Source organism: Salvelinus namaycush, unplaced genomic scaffold (genome assembly GCF_016432855.1).
Source record: "Salvelinus namaycush isolate Seneca unplaced genomic scaffold, SaNama_1.0 Scaffold3, whole genome shotgun sequence".
NCBI classification, from domain to species: Eukaryota; Metazoa; Chordata; class Actinopteri; order Salmoniformes; family Salmonidae; genus Salvelinus; species Salvelinus namaycush.
Genome location: NW_024059896.1, coordinates 41,054 through 54,796, shown reverse-complemented (window position 1 = coordinate 54,796; position 13,743 = coordinate 41,054).

Sequence of the window (13,743 nt, the reverse complement as noted above, 5' to 3'; positions counted from 1 at the left end):
CTGATGTGCTTTGTGTCTTCGACGTAAAAACAAGTTTTAGACTTCCACACAAAATTACTTCTTTACTTGTTTTATGTTTAAGGAAGTGTGTAGGTCGCATTCTGTATCATACAGCTATGAAAGTTATATATTTAGAACCACCTGCTCGATTGGAATCCAGCGACGTCTGTGTTCTAGTGTCCTAGAACTGTTTAGTTTTTTGTGTTCTGACTTGTAAAATAAGTAATGTAAACATATCAGTAATTACCAGGATGCTCTACATTTATTTTAAAATCACACTACGATTGTTAAAACTGGCCTCAGGTATTGAGGGATCTGATTAGGATTTGCCCTCATAGCAAGGTTGATTTATCATGTGGAGGTTTCATTCGGGTCTCTATTTTTAAAAACCACACTGTCTTTGGCAGGAGAAAGACCAGACTCAGAGGAACCAGAGCCAGGGACGTCCAAACCAGCAAGAAGACACCACTGCTCCCAGTGTGGAAAGAGTTTTACCACCTTACGTAACCTGAAAACACACGGGAGAATACACACAGGGGAGAAGCCTTACCACTGCTCCCAGTGTGGAAATAGTTTTAACCACTTAAGAAACCTAACAAGACATGAGAGAATACACACAGGGGAGAAGCCTTACCACTGCTCCCAGTGTGGAAAGGGTTTTAATCAGTCAGGGGACCTGGAACGACATGAGAGAATACACACAGGGGAGAAGCCTTACCACTGCTCCCAGTGTGGGAAGGGTTGTAGCCGATTATGCTGGCTGAAAGAACACGAGAGAATACACACAGGGGAGAAGCCTTACCACTGCCCCCGGTGTGAAAAGAGTTTTAGCTGTAAAAGCTCCCTGAAAAAGCATGAGAGAATTCACACAGGGGAGAAGCCTTACCACTGCTCCCAGTGTGGAAAGAGGTTTAATCAGTCAGGGGACCTGGAACGACATGAGAGAATACACATGGGGGAGAAGCCTTACCATTGCTCCCAGTGTGGAAAGAGTTTTACCACCCTACGTAACCTGAAAACACACGGGAGAAGCCTTACCACTGCCCCCAGTGTGAAAAGAGTTTTAGCTGTAAAAGCTCCCTGAAAAAACATGAGAGAATTCACACAGGGGAGAAGCCTTAACACTGCTCCCAGTGTGGAAAGAGTTTTACCCAGTTAGGAAGTTTGAAAGAACACATGGGACTGCACACAGGGGAAAAGCCTTACAAATGCTCAAACTGTGGGAAGACGTATGACTCATCACAGTCACTTAACCATCATGTGCGAATCCACACAGGAGAGAATAATTACTTCTCCTTGTGTGTATATTGCTATTTCACATCACATTAACTGACAATTTGTCATGGTCTTATAATGTTGACTGAGAATGTGTTTACTTGTTTATACCATATGAAATTTAATTGTACAAAGTATACTCAAACATATGTTTTTATTAAGAAAAATTAAATTAATTAATTAATTAATTAATTATTAAATTAAATCAGATTCCGTGTGTTTAAATTGTCATTTTTTTTTAACTCTGTGTGTGTTTATCTGGGTGTGTCATTCCTCCAGCACTACAGATAATCAAGTGATATTTGGATGTGATGCATTTGTTCCGTTGTTTACATTTGCATTGTTGGCCCACTGATGATTTAATGAAATGAAAATGTTCACAGACTCTGTAATGGAAAATGTTAATTGTATGTGTCCACATAACTGAGTATGTGACTAACCTTGTGAAACTGTCCTATTATAATCTCCTGTTCCTGGGAGTATCATCCAGTGTGCAAACCAGCTGCACCTGTGCCCTTGTATGAATTAAGTCCCTCCCAGGAACAGGAAACTATAAAGATATGTGCCCATCACCCAATGCTTCAGGAATTCAGACTGTCTACACTGCGCTGTGTAACTGTTATTCTCTCTGAGCTCAGAAATAAAGAATCTTGGTTTGACTTGGACTCCAGCAGATCCTTATTTTATAATATCCACCACAACTCTCCCACGGATTGCTGTTTCATCATTGTCTCAATGAAGAGTTCCTCGTTCCACTTTCCTGGGGTCATTTACAAGCCTCCCACTGGTTGAATAAACGTTGTTTCCACGTCATTTCAACAAAACAAATCCATGTGATGTTAGATCAATGTGAAAAACGGATTGGATTTGTAAAAATCCATCAACATAAGGTATTTTCATGTTGAATTAACTTTAGTTGACGACTGAAAGACATGTAAATAGAAACTAGATGCTGAACTGACCAGTGGGCTGGCTTCCGGGATTAGCGTGCATTGTGTCAAGAAGCAGTGCGGCTTGGCTGGGTCGTGTTTCGGGCTCTCGACCTTCGCCTCTACCGAGTCTGTACGTGAGATGCAGCCATGGGACAAGACTGTAACTGCCAAAATAAACTTTTGCTGTTAAATTCTCATGTACCGAATGAAAAATAGAAGTTAAATGGATTTCCATTACATGTTCAAATCTACTATGGTTTATTTTTTTAACATTATATAGAAAACTGCACTGTAGTCAGCAGCTCACAGATACAGTGCTGGTAGGCTACCTACATGATGAGATTATTATGGATAAGAGCAATATTATTTTATTTGTCAAATGGCAACCAAGCATCAATCATCATGTCACCAGAAGAAGACCATCAAAATGTATTGGAAAGGAGCATCAAGCTCATCACATGCAGTTTCACCACCCTGTGAAGTTCATAACTTATTTCATCTGTAGCCTAATAAACTGCATGGGTTCCCAAGTCGTAGAGGGAGGACCACACAACACATCATCACGTGACTCCAAGTTAACTAAGATGTGATGGTTATTATATAAATATTTGCGCATAAAGGAGTTTCCACCTCCATTTCTCATTTATACATTTTTACTGACACAAAAACACCCCACCATGTCAAACGAACTAACAAATCGTCTGTCTGCATTAATGCAATTGTAAAGGCATATCCTGTTTCCGTCAGCCTGGTCATTACTCTTGAAATGGTTGGATCAATATCCACCTTCATGATATGGATGAAGCCTGATTTGGAATGTCTGAGTAGTTCTATCTGATGTCATAATACCCCTCTGATAATCAAGTGATATTTGGAATGTCTGAGTAGTTCTATCTGATGTCATAATACCCCTCTGATAATCAAGTGATATTTGGAATGTCTGAGTAGTTCTATATGATGTCATAATACACCCCTCTGATAGTGATCCATTTGCTCCATTGTTTCCGTTTCAGTTGGTTACCCACTCTGATGATTTATATCTAACAGAGGGGCTTTAACCCTTTCACACGTACCATCACACGGGTGTGATCGTTCTACAGTGGTCCCTGAAGCGTACGATCACACCCGTGTGATTAGAACACTCATTTAGAACGCTCGTTTAGAACGGCCAGTTTCGAATGACGCAACAATCAGCGTTTGAGCTGGCCAACTTTTTTCAGAAACTATTTACACAAACACAGTCCTTACAAAGTTATGTCCAGAATGTGAGCAGTTTATTTTGGGATGCAATGTTCAGATATTCACAGAAGTATATATAGCATAACACAATCATCCTAACCGGAAAAATGTAGGCTACATTTGTCCAAGCGCTAACTGAGGAAAGATTGACCCAACACAAGCAGTAATATTTTCTAACTCTCGGCTGACAAACTACAATATGAATTAGCTAATAGCAATTATTATGTATAATTAATCACATCACGGGTGAGCTCACCATTGATCGAAATAATTAGGTAAAACACTTTTGAAATCGAAAGTAATCCGACGATTAGTTTCAGCGCGCAGCCATGCATTTGTTCCTCACAGAAACCGAAGATAATAAAAGACAAGATGAGTTTGGTCTGTTTATAGTATGCATGTTGAAGGGGTGTGTCAATCACTGTCGTTCACATCCCACCCTTCATTTCCGGAAGTCCTCAAAAAATGAGTGAACTCTTACTCACCTCCTTTTGTTATAACGTCTTTGGTCAAACAGACGATTACGTGAAACCCAGAATGCATTGTATGTCAACAAACATGGCTACACAGCTGGAATTAGCTTAGCTCATAATCAGTACAACCTTCAAAAAAGCATTTTACACACATAATATGTGCCCTTTACAATCTGTGCAAGAATCGGAATGCATGATTTGTCACAGAATTGAAAACATGTGAATAAAACAGTAAATACACAAATAATTGCCACAAAACATTTTCTGATAGTGATTTATTGAGACAAGTGGCGCGTGCCGGCAGTCAACCACGTACCCTCTCACTCTAAACCATTCAGTGTTGTTGTTTATGTATGTAGATAGTGAGCTAAGCTGTAGCATTAGCAATAACTTTCAAAAGGAGACAACTCACAAATGTGGAAATTCTGGAGATTTTGAGTCTGAGTATGAAAGTCAGGACAGTTCTGACAGTGAGGAGCTGCCCCCCAACCTTGTAGCCATTGAGAACCCTGAATCTGAGGACCCCTTGTCCACTGACAAAGTCCCAGTTCCATTAGAAGATGCTGGTGGTGATGGTGGCAGACTGACAGTGGATGAAGTACAGGAGTTCTGTGGTAGCTAGAAGGCTGCCAGCCATTTCACCCCTCCTGGCCCTGCTGATTGTGTTGATGAGTTCCAGTCTGACAGAGGAGCTGGTGGGAGACATAGTAGAGACCAATCGCTATGCCTTGGAGCTACAGGGTAAGAGAGAGCCAGTGTAACAGATGTGAAATGGCTAGCTAGTTAGCGGGTACGCGCTAATAGCGTTTCAATCAGTTACGTCACTTGCTCTGAAACCTTGAAGTAGTGGTTCCCCTTGCTCAGCAAGGGCCGCGGCTTTTGTGGAGCGATGGGTAACGATGCTTCATGGGTGACTGTTGTTGATGTGTGCAGAGGGTCCCTGGTTCGCGCCCGGGTATGGGAGAGGGGACGGACGTAAAGTTATACTGTTACACCAGGAGTGGGGGGACAACCACAATTAGTGAAATGTATACATTCCTGGTGACAGTAAAGAAGAACTCCCTAAGAGAATACTGGAGCAGAGATCCTATGTTTGCAACTCCCTTCTTTGCCACCCTCTTTTCCCAAGACTGCTTTCTAGTTCTGCTGCTATGACTGCATTTCATCATCAACGCTACTGCCATCCTAAATGACCCGTTATACAAAACAAGAGATGTCAACAGCTGGCAGTAAAGTGCCATGACAAACGAGACGTCCATGTCCTCTCCACTGTCCATACAGCAACCATGTCGGCCACAGGGAAGGTGGACCACCTGACGGGAGAGAGAAACAAACCAGACAGAGAAACATCAAACCAGACTGCGTGCTTGACTATTACCTCAAAATGGGGGCAGTGGATAAAGCCGACATGATAAACAGCTTTGTGGAATGAACTCAGAAAACGACCAAGTGGTATAAGATATTTTTCCAGGGTAGCGTCAAAATACAACATGCCAATACTTCTGACGCATTTAGCATTGTTTTACAGAGCTAATAGAATAATGTAACTAGCTACATAAGCACGATTGAATATAACACCATAAAAGGTGAGTAACATGAGTAACGTTACCTAGCGTGTCCACGGTTATAAGGAATATACACAAATATATTATGCTCTATACACACAGTGAGCTACAGTAGAAACGGTAAAACACGACACAGAAACTATTATAACGTAATTAAGCACTTACTTTGATAGAAACGCAGTCTGGATTTGAAGATGGATGTCTGTAGTGACGCCTCTAGCACTGAGACGCTGTGCCACTTGGGAGTCAAAAGGCCAGGGTAGCTTCAACATACAACACATGCTAATACATCCGTGACGCAATTAGCATTGTTTTCCAGAGCTAATAAGACTGTAGCTAGATACCTAAGCATTGAGTATAACACCATACATGTTATGAAATGAGTAACGTTACATCGCGTGTCCGCGGTTATAAGGAATATACACAAAAACATGATGCTACAGTAGAAACGACATAACACGACATGCAGAAACTATTATAACGTAATAAGGCACTTTGATAGAAACGCACTCATTTCCAAAGTTATTATTGGTAACGAAAACAACTTTGATTGCGATGCAGGCGACAGGTGGAAAATATGAACACGTGTATGCAGGACGGCAGATGAGTAAATGTCTGCAGACTTGAACTGCACAAACAATTGAGAAGTGTTTGGGGAATTTTGTCCGGGTCATAAATGTCAAAAAAATTAATTGGTCCGCAAAAGTAAAAATGACTACTTTTATGTGAATGAATGAGGCGGAACACACCTCATTTCAAACTGTTATTATAAAATAAAAAACTGTTTAGAAAATTATTTAAAATTGACAAATAAAACAGGCAAAGGCGTGCTTTGGTTTGAGGGCAGCGCAGATTAAATGCACTGTTACATAACAATCACATTCTGGAATTGGAGAGAACGTTCTAACATCACGTGCATAAAACAACTCACGCTGGGGCGACCGTTAGAGATATTTGGAACTCACGCATGAAAGGGTTAAAGGAATAGTATGGTGACATCTTAGGGTGGCTTTAATTAAATAAATAGGATTATTAATCATAAACTTCTACAGATACAATACCCTGCAGCTTTGACGTCAAGAAGAGAATGGTCTGATGGGTGGTGGTGCTACTCTATAGGTAAGGCTGTCCAATATGAATGTTCAATACACACAATAGGTTGATCAGTAGCCAGTTAGCTAGCTGCTCCATCTTAACACAGCTAGTAAGTCTGTACAGTCCAATGAATGTTCAATTCTCACAATAGGTTGACTATGGAGGTGATGTACCACAGTCAAAGTCCTGCAATAAAAGCTAAGACGCTAATATTTGTGTAAACTATACATAGTAGTGTTCTGTGGTTGTCACTGAGTTGGCTGATGTCCCTTTTCATGGGGTCACTCCACAGTTAAGGCTGAACAGTGCCTATAGAACATCTACACGCCTTTTAACTTTTTGACACGTTTTGTTAAAATTAAATCTATAAAGGGATTAAATTAGATTTAATAGAAAATGTTGAACAATTTTTTTGTTTACATCATAATTGGATAAGTCCGTCCCCCGTCCAAGTTAATACTTGGTGGAAGCCATTACAGTTTCATTAAGATTCCACCAACTTTGTGCAAAATACATCCATAGTTTTTGTTAAAACTGCTCATTGGTGGACAGCGATATTTAAACCAGATGGGTTTTTTCAGTACATTTAAAACCTTTTGTCAATAGGGGGTGCTGTTAGCACTTTTATTTTTTTGACATTGCCAAATTAAACTGCCTAGTAGTCAATTCTTGCTCGTACAATATGCATATTATTGTTATTATTGGATAGAAAACACTCTCTAGTTTCTATAACCGTTGGAATTATGTCTCTGAGTGGAACAGAACTCTATCTACAGCACTTTTCCTGACAGGGAGTGAGATTTCAGAAATCTTGGCCTCTGGTCCCAGGTCAGTTTTAATGTCCCTGTGAATGCTATGAGGATACAAACACTGCCTACACCTTCCTCTAGATGTCAGTAAGTGGTGACAATTTGAATGGAGTCGATTGCGCAATCAGGGCCCGTATAAAACAGAAAAGACCGGAAGTAGCTTTCTTTTGGATCCTGCGCTGGACGCATGAAGGGCGTCGGACCGACCCCTTTCCAAGCCTTGGTTTAGCCAGTAATATATCGCCGGTCATGTTTTTACTTGTTATAGGTGTTAAAAACATCATAAGGTAGTTAATTTAAACCGTTTTATAGCAATTTATATCCGTTTAGTGCGATTTTGAGGCATTTATTTGTGACGCTCTTCCATGAGCTGGGCACGTTTCCTGTACATACCGAACGTTATTGGCCATTTCGACGGGACAAGAGGACATCTTTCGACCAAAAGACGATTAGACCGGAGAAAGGATACATTGCCCAAGATTCTGATGGAAGAACAGCTCACAGTAAGAACTATTTATGATGATAAATCGCTGTTCTGTTGAAAAGATTTTTACGCATATATCGCCATTTTGTTATGTGTAGCTTCGCTTTGGCGGACCCGGTATTGCACAGTAAGGATAATTTTAGAAATGTAAGTCAGCGATTGCATTAAGAACTAATTTGTCTTTCGATTCCTGTCAACCCTGTATTTTTTAGTCAAGTTTATGATTAGCTATCGATTAGACTAGATCACTCTCAAAGATAGCGCCCGACATTTTCAGGCCAGTTTTGCTACTATTCTCATTGTATAACCACGTTTTTTTGTGGCTAAATATGCACATTTTCGAACAAACTCTATATGTATGTTGTAATATGATGTTACAGGAGTGTCATCGGAAGAATTCTGAGAAGGTTAGTGAAAAAATTAATATATTTTGGTGATCATAACGTTATCGCTCCCGTTGCCTTGGATTCATGCTGGGGTAACGTTTGCACATGTGGTATGCTAATATAACGATTTATTGTGTTTTCGCTGTAAAACGCTTAGAAAATCTGAAATATTGTCTGAATTCACAAGATCTGTGTCTTTCCATTGCTATGCTTTGTCTATTTTTATGAAATGTTTTATGATGAGTAAATTGGTAATACACGTTGCTCTCTGTATTTATTCTAGTCGAGTTGTGATGGTGGGTGCAATTGTAAACTATGATTTCTACCTGAAATATGCACATTTTTCTAACAAAAACTATCCTATACAATAAATATGTTATCAGACTGTCATCTGATGAGGTTTTTTCTTGGTTAGTGGCTATCAATATCTTTATTTGGCCGAATTGGTGATAGCTACTGGTGGAGAGAAAAAATGGTGGACAAAGAAAAATGGTGTCTTTTGCTAACGTGGTTAGCTAATAGATTTACATATTGTGTCTTCCCTGTAAAACATTTTAAAAATCATAAATGATTGCTGGATTCACAAGAAGTGGATCTTTCATCTGGTATCTTGGACTTGTGATTGAATGATATTTAGATGCTACTATTTACTTGTGACGCTATGCTAGCTATGCTATTCAGCTTTTTTACTGGTGGGGGGTGGGGGGTGCTCCCGGATCCGGGTTTCTGACTCGGTAGAAGTGTCAGGACTGAGATCAGACCACTTAGGAACACTCAACAAGTCTCGCCATTCTGGTGTGTTTTTTGCATAAAAAATGGTGTAATTGCAGAAACATAAAACCCTATCCCAGCCCTCCAGGCCTGGTGGTGGCAGCAGTGTAAACATCTGTGTAATTGTCCTTCAGAAAAATTAAACAATGTGGCAGGGTTTCAGAAGACTGAGGTGAGTTTTTAACTTTTTACCTGGGCTTTGCTCCTTTCATATTTATTTTGATCCTGACAAACTCCCCAGTCCCTGCCGGTGACAAGCATACCCATAACATGATGCTGCCACCACAATACTTATTGTGTGGTTAATGTGTGGTCTATCTCCAGATCATCAGACTGTTAAATAGTCACCTCTAGCCGGCCTCCGCCCAGTACCCTGCCCTGAACTTTAGTCACTGTTACACTGCCGTCTACCACCCAGTACTCCACCCTGTATTCTAGTCCAGGCTCATCCTATATAATTACTGCTGTACACACCTTTTCTATTCATATACAGTCCATAATGTCTATACACACCATCATATACATTGTAAACTAACTGTATATATATTTATATTCCGGACTCTGACATTGCTCGTTCTACTATTTCTATATTTCTTCTTCCTTGAAATAAATTGTGGGGATTTGCATGTATTGTTTTGTATTGTTAGATATTACAGCACTGTTTCGATACAACAGGGATGACATCAGAGAAATATGTGTATGAGACCAATAACATTTGATTTGATCTGGTCAGAGGTGTGCAGACAACAGATGGTGTTTATGGTGGAGAGGACTGTGGACTCAGTGGAGGACATCCCAGCCACTTGGCAGTGTTGACACTCCTACTTCCTACCTGACTGGTAGTAGGACTTCACTGCTACTTCCTATCTGACTGGTAGTAGGACTTCACTGCTACTTCCTATCTGACTGGTAATAGGACTTCACTGCTACTTCCTATCTGACAGGTAGTAGGACTTCACTGCTACTTCCTATCTGACTGGTAATAGGACTTCACTGCTACTTCCTATCTGACAGGTAGTAGGACTTCACTGCTACTTCCTATCTGACAGGTAGTAGGACTTCACTGCTACTTCCTATCTGACAGGTAGTAGGACTTCACTGCTACTTCCTATCTGACAGGTAATAGGACTTCACTGCTACTTCCTATCTGACAGGTAATAGGACTTCACTGCTACTTCCTATCTGACTGGTAATAGGACTTCACTGCTACTTCCTATCTGACTGGTAATAGGACTTCACTGCTACTTCCTATCTGACTGGTAATAGGACTTCACTGCTCCTTCCTACCTGACTGGTAATAGGACTTCACTGCTACTTCCTATCTGACTGGTAATAGGACTTCACTGCTATTTCATAGTTTTGATGTCTTCATCTATTACTTGGATTATAAACATGTAAATAAAATACAAATTACTAAAAAATATCTTGTCATGTCATATACATCATAACCCAAGGGTGGTCAAATTGATGTTCAAATATTGCATATAACATCTTTAGTACCTAGGCATTGTTTTATATGTTATAATGTCTAATAAACAACTATATTGTATACATTAACAATATTGTTTTGTCAAAATGAACTGCTTCCTGCATCTGTATGCAGACGATACAGTTGTGTACTATATTGCCCACCCTGCTGATCAGTCTCTCTGTAACGGTTGCTCTCCTCCTCTTCGTCTGAAGAGGAGAAGCAGGGATCGGACCAATACGCATCGAGGTATGCAGTCATAATGAATTTATTTAAAGTAAAAGACGAACACGAAAAACACTTGAGAATATACAAAACAACAAAACGACGTAGACAGACCTGTACTGGAAAACATACATAAACACGCAGAACAGGAATAGACTACACAAACCGAAACAGTCCCGTGTGGCGCGACAAACACAGACACGGAAGACAATCACCCACAAACAAACAGTGAGAACATCCTACCTTAATATGGTTCTCAATCAGAGGAGGCGTAAAACACCTGCCTCTAATTGAGAACCATATCAGGCAACCCATTAACCAACATAGAAACACATAACATAGAATGCCCATCCCAACTCACGCCCTGACCAACTAAACACATACAAAAATAAGAGAAAACAGGTCAGGAACGTGACACTCTATCTGAACTACAGTATGCTGTCATTATTTTACAGAAAACCTTTGTTGACCTTACATTGTTATTGAATCTGTGTAAAACTAAGTATATTTTCTAGAGTGAACAAAAATTATTCTAATGATTAAAGTATATAGTATGTACCTTGTATGGTGTATCTGACGTTAAGCTGTCTTTTAAAAACCATATTGATGAGTTAATTAAGATGCTGAGTTGGTGTTTTAGGCTGGGTTTCTGTCTAGACGTTAAGCTGTCTTTTAAAAAACATATTGATGAGTTAGTTCATTAAGATGCTGAGTTGGTGTTTTAGGCTGGGTTTCTGTATAGACATTAAGCTGTCTTTTAAAAACATATTGATGAGTTAGTTAATTAAGATGCTGAGTTGGTGTTTTAGGCTGGGTTTCTGTATAGACATTAAGCTGTCTTTTAAAAACATATTGATCAGTTAGTTAATTAAGATGCTGAGTATGAAAAGGGTCTTCTTCTATAGAAATAGGTCAGGCCTCTTGCTTAATAGTACAAAGCAGATCATTCAATCGATGTTCTTACTGGTCCTAGACTATGGTGACATCATCACAGTGGGGCAAAAAAGTATTTAGTCAGCCACCAATTGTGCAAGTTCTCCCACTTAAAAAGATGAGAGAGGCCTGTAATTTTCATCATAGGAACACTTCAACTATGACAGACAAAATGAGAAAAGAAAATCCAGAAAATCACATTGTAGGATTTTTAATGAATTTATTTGCAAATTATGGTGGAAAATAAGTATTTGGTCACCTACAAACAAGCAAGATTTCTGGCTCTCACAGACCTGTAACTTCTTCTTTAAGAGGCTCCTCTGTCCTCCACTTACCTGTATTAATGGCACCTGTTTGAACTTGTTATCAGTATAAAAGACACCTGTCCACAACCTCAAACAGTCACACTCCAAACTCCACTAGGGCCAAGACCAAAGAGCTGTCAAAGGACACCAGAAACAAAATTGTAGACCTGCACCAGGCTGGGAAGACTGAATCTGCAATAGGTAAGCAGCTTGGTTTGAAGAAATCAACTGTGGGAGCAATTATTAGGAAATGGAAGACATACAAGACCACTGATAATCTCCCTCGATCTGGAGCTCCACGCAAGATCTCACCCCGTGGGGTCAAAATGATCACAAGAACGGTGAGCAAAAATCCCAGAATCACACGGGGGGACCGAGTGAATGACCTGCAGAGAGCTGGGACCAAAGTAACAAAGCCTACCATCAGTAACACACTACGCCGCCAGGGACTCAAATCCTGCAGTGCCAGACGTGTCCCCCTGCTTAAGCCAGTACATGTCCAGGCCCGTCTGAAGTTTGCTAGAGAGCATTTGGATGATCCAGAAGAAGATTGGGAGAATGTCATATGGTCAGATGAAACCAAAATATAACTTTTTGGTAAAAACTCAACTCGTCGTGTTTGGAGGACAAAGAATGCTGAGTTGCATCCAAAGAACACCATACCTACTGTGAAGCATGGGGGTGGAAACATCATGCTTTGGGGCTGTTTTTCTGCAAAGGGACCAGGACGACTGATCCGTGTAAAGGAAAGAATGAATGGGGCCATGTATCGTGAGATTTTGAGTGAAAACCTCCTTCCATCAGCAAGGGCATTGAAGATGAAACGTGGCTGGGTCTTTCAGCATGACAATGATCCCAAACACACCGCCCGGGCAACGAAGGAGTGGCTTCGTAAGAAGTATTTCAAGGTCCTGGAGAGGCCTAGCCAGTCTCCAGATCTCAACCCCATAGAAAATCTTTGGAGGGAGTTGAAAGTCTGTGTTGCCCAGCAACAGCCCCAAAACATCACTGCTCTAGAGGAGATCTGCATGGAGGAATGGGCCAAAATACCAGCAACAGTGTGTGAAAACCTTGTGAAGACTTACAGAAAACGTTTGACCTCTGTCATTGCCAACAAAGGGTATATAACAAAGTATTGAGATACACTTTTGTTATTGACCAAATACTTATTTTCCACCATAATTTGCAAATAAATTCATTAAAAATCCTACAATGTGATTTTCTGGATTTTCTTTTCTCATTTTGTCTGTCATAGTTGAAGTGTACCTATGATGAAACTTACAGGCCTCTCTCATCTTTTTAAGTGGGAGAACTTGCACAATTGGTGGCTGACTAAATACTTTTTTGCCCCACTGTATATGAATGCAGCTGCCACTTCATTAAAGCCATTAGATGCATTTGACCATAGTGCACTTTGTTTTATTATGGGTACAGGTTCAGTACACATCCCTGTATTCTCCATCAGGAAGTAGGCTTGACTCTCTTTGTGGTCACGTAGGTCCATTCATTGCTCTCTTTGCATTTATAAAGCTCTTTGACAGTAACTCCCTCTGTAGCTAACATCTACAATAACCATTAGAGGTAAGAGTTGGTGTTATCAGACACAGTCTCAGGGATGGCTAGCTCTGGGAATTCCTTTGGTCTGTACAGAGTTAGGTAAATCAGCTCTTTGCCCCTTACTTGTGGAATAATCTCCAAACTTCTCTAAAAGTTGATGTTTTGGTGCCTCTGGGTTAATTCAGACTTCTGAATGAGGACCTGTTACAATTTACTTACAAAACCT